The sequence below is a fragment of the Malus sylvestris genome, chromosome 1 (genome assembly GCF_916048215.2).
Source record: "Malus sylvestris chromosome 1, drMalSylv7.2, whole genome shotgun sequence".
In the NCBI taxonomy this organism is placed as follows: Eukaryota; Viridiplantae; Streptophyta; class Magnoliopsida; order Rosales; family Rosaceae; genus Malus; species Malus sylvestris.
In genome coordinates, this window is record NC_062260.1 from 20639831 (window position 1) to 20648930 (window position 9100).

The window sequence follows — 9100 nt, forward strand, 5'->3', positions numbered from 1 at the left end:
GCCTCTGAAAACGAGGACCTCCAGAAAATCTACCACATCTCTTCTGACCAGTGGACTCCCACTGGAAGAACTGGAACTAGCTATGCCTCTCTTAAAGTTCTGAGTCTCGTGAGGTCCCAAAGATGATTGACCTTTACCTTTATCATCTTTCTTCTGATTTCCATCATTTTCTTCCTCCTCACTCTCACTAGGCATATTTTATGAATCTTCAATTCGTAGCAAAATCTCATAAAACTCTTGGTAAGTAGAATAGGAAGCTGTGGTCGCCATAGAACGCCACTTTTTTCGAGTACCCAACCTAAAATGACGGAGCATCTCAACCGGATTAGCTGCAACCTCCGGGTGATAGCGAGATAAATTAGTAAACCTCATGTAGTACTCATTAGCTGTCATCTTTCCCTGCTTTAGGTGCGTGAATTCTTGATTATTGCGATCTATATATTCTGGAGGAATGAATCTCTTCTGAAATAACTGCTTAAAAACTTCCCAATCAGCAGCTTCCTCTGGTGATAACTGATAAGACTCTTATCTCCACCAGGATGCAGGCTGCTCACCTAAAAACCATGTAGTCGTCTTAACCCACCTATCATTCGGAAGATTTCCCTGTCTATGCATCAAACAGAAAGTCTTCTCAAGATGATAAATCTATTTCTCTACTCCCTCATGTCCTTCATTACCCATAAAATTACTTAACTTCAAATTATACACAGTCTCCATGGGAGTTGGGGAGGGCGAAATGATGACTGATGAGTAGATTTTATATTATATATTTGTTGACCCTAGAAACTACAAAGCCTACGTGGCGCGCAGGCCGAGTAATCTATAAGCTAACTACGTCCTTTGGTGATTGCGGGGCGTGCCAACTCGTCGGCCGAGCTCGGCCGAGGAGTAAATTTGTTGATGTTGCGTTGGGTGCGCGGCTGACTTCTGCGTCTTGCGATTGCGGCCGAGAAAGGAACACGTCTCGGCCTCTTGGGCTCTCGAACCTGAAGACAAGGTTACTATTTTTACGAAGTTCAATATCAAATTCGGCTTTCAACGTGCCGAATGTAATCACTTGTAACACCTCACTTCGCCGAGAAGGCTGATGAGATGACCTCGACCAATAAGGATTCAGAAATCCTTCTCGACCGAGACTTGGATAGGTAATCAATCGTTCTCGCCGCAGTGCTGTTGATGCCAACGGAAGATACTGCGAGACCGACTGATTCTACGGTGACAGAGCTATCTATGCCGACTTAAGATATCACCGGTTGCTTCCACAGTGCTGTTGATGCCAACGGAAGATGTGTCAGCGAAAAAGGAAAAAGAAAAATCACAAGTTGTGAGAATTTGCGCAGGGCAATTTTGTATTGATTTTTAGGGGCTTCAACGTTGCACATCCTCATGTATTTATAGCGTTGAATATCTGCTTGGCACAGCCTGATGGCGCCTAGAGAGTCCAACTATAACTCAAACTGATCTGCGGCATTGGCTTCATGCCTACCTTCAAAAGGTTGACTTTTCAAATCTTTAGAAAACCTAAGCCATCACCTATCCAAAAAAGCCTATCCGTCTGACAACTCATCAAACAACCTAACCTACTTAGGTTTTTTTATTTTTTATTCACCAATATCCAAAAACTCTTATTTTTCTTTTAGGTGATTATCAAATCCCACGTTGATGCAATTAGATTCTTGGCAGGATTCATGCATGCAAACCAACCCTCTGCCATTCCTTATCTCTTCCGTAAGATGACGCCCATCATGACCATTTACCAGCCATGCCACGCGATAAGTCCCAACTCGTACTGTGATGTTCTACTCCAAGATAAATATAAAAATAATTTATTATGATAAAAATCATAATATTATCTTTTAATAATAACAACATTATCTTCACTTTTTCATCCAACGGTTGGGAGCTATGCTTACTCAACAGCCTCGATTGCACAAGTCGATGGTGTAAATTTGAGCCCAAACAATATTTTACCCTAATCTTAGTATATTTTGGTTAATATTTTGAAAGAATTTTGATACTTTGAATTGTATTTTCAATATAGGACTTTCAACTTCCTCTGGAGAAAAACAAGACCAAATGGACGAATTTTGGAGTAATTCCAATTGGAGGATGTTTGTGAGTCACTTAGCTTGATCGTATCAAATTTTGAGATTTGTTCACCAAACGGTTATTTTCTGGCGATGGAATAAAGAAGCAGTGCGCAGTGCTGGAAAATGACGTTTTTGGGCTTAAATTGCGTTTTTGGAGCCCAAGATGACCTCGGATGGGTTTGTGGCCTTCTGGAGAAGTGTTCAGAATATTCCAAACATTAAATCCAGCTATATTGTACCAGTTTTGGAGCAGCTTATGGGTCCAAAACGTGGCTGTTCATATTTTAGACGAATTTTACCATTTAATTTAGGGTTATGTTTCCTATTTTATTTGATTATTAATTTTAGTTTCCTAGGGGAATAAAGGACCTGTTTTTAGGGTTTGTGTGGGGGGCTTAGCAAATATATTTGCTAGGCCGTCTACAGTTTTAGACGACACTTTCTTTTATGCAATTTTGGAGACAAAGAGAATTGTTAGGGTTTTGGAGACTTTTTACTTGAAGGTGCTTTCAATCCTTTTCTTGAATATATTTTCTATGATTTCAATTATGAATATGCGTAACTAATTCTTTTTGCTAGGGTGAAGCCTTGAGCCTTAGCATGAATATGTGATTTTTATTTAATTGCTTATGATTGATTGCATGCATACTTTGAATTGTTAATCACTGGGATAAAAACTATCTAATTGTTTTAATGCTTGATCACCATTAGGATCTTTAGAAAAGTAATTTGATGCAATTTTGGTCGGAAGGTTCCCTGAAATTGACATTGGCTTCTTGTGATTAATAATTGTAATTTTGCTTAGGATGAACACCGCGTCTTAAGGGTTGCATGGTTTTTCAAAGGGTTTTCATAAAACATAATGAGTCTTTCATGTTCAGATTTGATCCGAACGTCCGGACGGGTTGCATGTTAGATATACGTTCTATGTTGGACGTTCCAAGTAGAATATGAATTAGGAAAATCTAACCTTTAAAGTGGCATGTGTAGATCATACGTAATTGGTAAAAGTGCATAGGATTGCTAAGTGATGGTGGAACCCTAGTGCTTTCTTAATTTGATTTCTCTCAAAACTGTTTTCTTTTCCTTCTAGTTTTCAATATTGCAAATTGTTTATTTTAATTAATTAATTTCGTTTTTTATTTTAAGTAGGTTATAAAATCAATCACCTCAATTTCTACTTTACAATAACTAATTGGAATTTGGTTTGCTTCGAATTATTTAATAATCCCCGTGGAGAATGACCTTGCGAGACCCGTTTATACTACAACAACCTTGTAATTCTTGCAAGTATAATAGGAGTTTTTTTTGCCCATTCACATGAGTAGTAAAATCCCTATCAATGACTGAATAACATTAGCTATAGATTCCCTTAACTAAGTTATATTAGGGAAACTAGACTCAGCTGAAGGATATGGCTTTCTACGAGGTGGCAAAGTTCTGACAGAAGACACCAAGATAATTAGAACATTCACAAGATATGTATGACTGCCAAACCTAGGCTCTGATACCAAAATGACACACCCTGACCTAGATCAAGGTATGTTGGCTGTCACGTGAGGGTGACGTAGCCATGTGCACAGTGAGGAAGCAATATTAATATAAGGAATGTGAATAAACAAAAACCAAACCAACTAGAACACTAGATAAGATAAGGTGCAAGTGCGATATTAAGTGTGATTGCACAACCAGAGCATAAGTAGCCTAAATGCAGTCCAGCACGATGAATACTAATTATACAACACCCAAAGGTGATCCTACATTGGTGATAATCTGTCAGAACCTCCGCCAAATCCTCGTAAGCCACTAACAAGCACTCCTACCTAAAACCTGGAAGGGCGCAAAACAGAAAGTGTGAATGGGCAAAAACAAAGCTTTTCAAAACCATTTCATTTATCAAAAGTTCTAACCCCTCGCCGTAAAACATGTATAATTTCCCAGAAAATAGAATATATTCATATCTATATCAAAAACATGCTCAGAAAAGCGATAATTATAAATATGCCATGCCAAATATCTCAAAATAACTGAATAAGTATCTCAGGTGAATTAACTCATGAGAAATAACACATCAGCCAGATCCACCTAAAGTGGCTTGTATGGCTGAATCTATAGCTCAACAAGTATGGCTGCACACGAGTCGAAACCACCTAAAGTGGTATGTACTACAGGATTGGGTGTAAATAAATACGCTCTAGTGCTACGATCATGTAAAGATTGTGCGAATAATCGGGGGTCACCTACAAGTCAGAACCACCTATAGTGGTCTGTACGACTGGACTGTGCACCAAACTTGGATCCAAGGTGAGCGTATGGTGCGGGAGGTGAACATCACGTGAAGGACTGTGCCCTAACCATGGGCGGGAGCACTAACACCGGGGTGCAGGTCTATGAGCTCTCAACACAGCTCTCAACACATTTCACATAATCATCAATTCACAATAACAATCTACAACTCACATGGTACTTACTTGAGCGTCCACCGCATCAAATCACATATGCATACTATACTAATTCATAGTCTAAGCATAAATCAATAGGCATGGCATTTCAAAACATAATTTCATTTAAACACATTTTCTGGGAAAATACCAAGTATATAAGTATATACTGAAAACCAAAAGCCCACTCACTGATATATAGAAGGGTCGTAGCCCCCGAGTCTCTCTTGACTGCGCTCTTCCTCAGGATAGGTCTCACCTATATGCGAAACAACTATATAAACGTTATTTTAAAGCACATAACCAAAACTAGGTAATAATTTCTCATATATTGCTCAATTAGGTGTTTGAATATACCAACGTGATCTACTCAACCTCACAAACATCCCCATATTTTTAGAAAAATTTTCCGATGTCCCACGCGCCCTCACGTGCTAGTAAGGCACGGCCATACGCGCGGCTACACGCAGGCACGTGCCTGGCACACCAAACGGAATAGTTGACGCCGCTAGGGAATATTTCGTTAAATATAAGCATATACCGTAATATTTACCTGACGGCGTTAAGAATATTCCGTCAAAATTGACGGAATATGCTCTTTCTCCTTCCTTGGTTCGCCGAAGTCCCGCACCGGCCACCGCTGTGTTGTCAGTTTTTGGAAAAACTTTAAAGCTTTATATCTCACTCATTTTTCAACCAAATTCCTTGAAATTTGTACCAAAATAAGAACACATTCTTACTACTTTAAGGTCCTAAAACCAATAGAATCTTGCCAGAAAAATTCAAGGAAACCGGCCAACTCTGTAACTCCAAGAACTTGGACTTTCCGACGTCCAAAACCCTTCAAAATTGATTAAACGTGCTAGAAAAGCAAAAATAATACCTTCTTAGGTCTCAAAACAACCTAAAACCTTCGTGATCACGTCGAAGAAAAATTCACCCTTCATCGGAGCTCGGGTAACTTGAGTTTTACTAGTCCTCACGTCCAACCAAGGGTATAAATCACTCTTGAGCTTGCAAGGAACACGAAAACTACCTTCACAGTCTCAATCCGTGCATGAAAGGGTTGGTTAAGTGATTGTCCGTACAATTGTACGGAAAATGGAAGAAATCCGAGAAGGATGAGAGAGAATGGGTCAACGGGATTGAATGTGTGTGTGTGTGTGTGTGTATGTGTGGTCCAGTTTGCAGCCAATCGAACAAAACCTTAAGTCTTTTAGTTCTAATTGGGTCCAAATCCAAAGCTTAAACCACACAACTCAACGATCAATGGTAAAATGGTCATTTCACACCATCAATAAAATATTTCGGGACGGGCTATCACATGATTAGACTACAATTAAGAAAAAAAGAAAATGAAAAATGGGGAGTCGGTCATGTGGGAAATGGAGAGAGAAAGCCTTTCTTCTTTGTTGGAACCAAGATCTAAGGATAACAGAGTCATGGTGGTCTTTTATGTGTTCCTTTACGTCTGAAATTAGATCTTTCTTTTTGGTTCAAGCTTCTGTTGCACAACATCTGACTAATCACGATGGCATTCTCTCTTCTACCACCTGCACATGTCGTTGGGTGGTTCTCGGAGGTCCTCGTAGGTGATTCTTCAGACTTCCAGATGATCTCGGGAGCGCCCGGGTCTATAAAATAGATCCGCCTCTGCATTCATAATTACAAATTAAACACCAACATAGTTAATCAACCACTTAAAAAATCCTAGATTAACAACCTTGTATTAGTCAAGATTAAGATTATTTTTGCGTCGACATTTTGTTGGTTGTTCATGTCGGAGGAAAGGATAGTGAAAGACATGTGAAATGTATATGAATGGTACACAAAATATAACTACAAGTTAATTGAAAACAATTTTTTTAACATTTTTCTGTATTTAGAGCAAAAAATAAGCATACATTTTCTCCCTCATTTCCTCTATCATTTTAAATCCCTTGTTCTTCTCATAAGTACCTAAAGGGGCCGGATCCGTGACACCATTTTTTTTACACAAATTTTTGTGAGACGCATTCCGTAATGTATTTCAACGATCTGAATCGTCCATCTCTTAGAATTATACCAACAAATTAGCACCATTACAAATCAACTCAAAAGAAATAAATTTGACCTCCATTCAATTATATGCCATCACAACCCATTTTCTTTCTCTTTGGGCATCATTGTGAAGAACTTTTTAGCTTGGCAATCACATCGTTACATAGTTGTTATTAATTTAGATGTTATAACATTAAATATGAGTGAATAGAAAAATCTTTTTCTTCAAAATCAATCAATAATAGTTAAGATGTCACCCATATATCATATTGATAATTAGGGCTGGAAAAAAATCCCAAAAATCCCAAACCAAACTGAAAAATTCCCGAAACCGAACCGAAAAAATCCCAAACCGAAATTCCGGAAAATTTCGGTACTCAAAAGCGAACCGATCCCGAAATTTCAGTACGGGAATCGGTCACAAGTTTTTGGGATTTTGGTAATCCCAAACCGAACCGAAATATATATATATATATATATTATTTAATTTTTAAATATATATTTAGAATTTTAATAGCCTTTGGATTATGTTGAGATTTAATCTCAACCGTTGCATATAAATTGTGTATGATTTATCCTTCCTAGTGTAAATGTATATATGTGTGTCTGTGTGTGCATGGGAAACACGAAAAAAGTTGGCATTTGGCATTGTAAATGACTAGGACAGATAAGGAGGGGAAGGAGGAGTGAAATGCACGCTAATGACTAATGGGAATTTTGTGCACAGATTAAATTGTAAGTTACAGATTAAATTTATTTTTATTGCAACATATTGGTTTGGTTGTATACTTGTAACTTACAATGGCCTATGAAATTTATTAAGAAAATTTAGTCTGCAATAGATTGGCAGCCCAATATAAAAGGTTAAATTTTAGCCCAAAACATAATATGTCAAATTTTAGTTCTAAAGCCCAAAATCATTTCGGGATTCCCGATTTGTCCCGAAATCCCGAAATTATTTCAGGATTCCCGAAAAATTGGTTTGGGATCGGTATTGGATTTGGGATTCCCAAAAATTTCAGTTTGGGAATCGGAACATGGGTTTCAGTTTGGTATCCCATACCGAACCACCCCTATTTATAATAATGAAAATCATATGATATAACGTAAATAAACTGATAATATCACACCACGGTTACAATGAAAAATGGTCAAATTAATAAGATAAGATTCACTTCTATCATGACACTATTATTTGAAGAATGGTGCTAGAGAGATCATATTTTTAAATCATATTTATAGTCCACGCAATGTACCGGTTGATGTCTGATTCTTTATTTGAATCATTAAAAGTGAAATTCAACCATCAATCCTTACATTATTTGGATTAAAAAAAAGTATTGCTAGGGAGACCAAATTTTTTAAACCAAATTGTAAATTAAATGATGTGTTACCAATAAAAAACGAGTACGTTAATTGAAACTTAATTAATAATCACATCATTTGGTTTGCAAATTTAATTTAAAAAAAAATTAGTCTCTATAACATTACCTTTAAAAAAATCCTAAACATTTTCCTTATCTGAAATCCTAAAAACAATAATCTTTTTTGTTCTAATATTCTTGGCGTGCTTGGATATTATTACTCGAATAATGATACAAGAATATTCCAAACCCAAGTCACACTTCACAAAACCTTTTTATTGTTCCATCAATCATCATACTACACAACAAGCAACACGGAAAGAATCCAATTTCGTTGGTTGTTCATGCCTCATGACTAAGAGTTAACGTTAATCAACTTACCCAACCTCCATTAATCTCAGAAGTATATTTTATAATAATATATTAAGACTAAGAGGGTTTGAATTTGTAATGAATAAACTATGCTCGTTTAAAGTTCGATAACTAACTGATAAAATTTGTACACGAAGTAAACACGTGCACGTGATAAAGTATTGGTGAAAAAAAAATGTCCCATAAGATCAAAATAAGGGTAAATTACATTTTACCCTCTCAGAGTTATGATCGATTTTAATTTCTTACAACATTTTTAAAATATTTCAATTTCATACATTTACTTATCATTTTATTTCAATTTCATACATTCGTTAGAAATCCGTAAACCATTAAGTGATGACGTGGCAAATATGAGATCCACATTTATGCTGACATGACTGTTAAATTTGTGCCACGTGGTAAAAAATAATTTTTTATGTATTTAAAAATAATTAATTAAAGAAGAGAAGAGGAAAAAAAAAAATTACAAACCCAGAAACCCTCCCTTCCCCTTCCCCGCAACCCCCCACCCAAAGGACAAAATGGTCAGTTCAGGCTCTTCTTAACGCTCATGAACTTTCCTCTTTAAAGTCAGGCCTTCCCCATTCGGAAAGACACCCACTCGCCTCCAACCAATCCCTTCCTCTCCTTTCATCTCTCATCCAATCAGAAGTCTGTCTCTTTTCTCTCTGCAACACAGAGAACGCCGCCTCAGGCGAACCAAGAAACCATCAAACAACAACCATTTTCATCCTCTCGACGTCACAAGCTCGAACCCGAGCTCCGTTTGGTGGGAACTGTGCACAGAGGC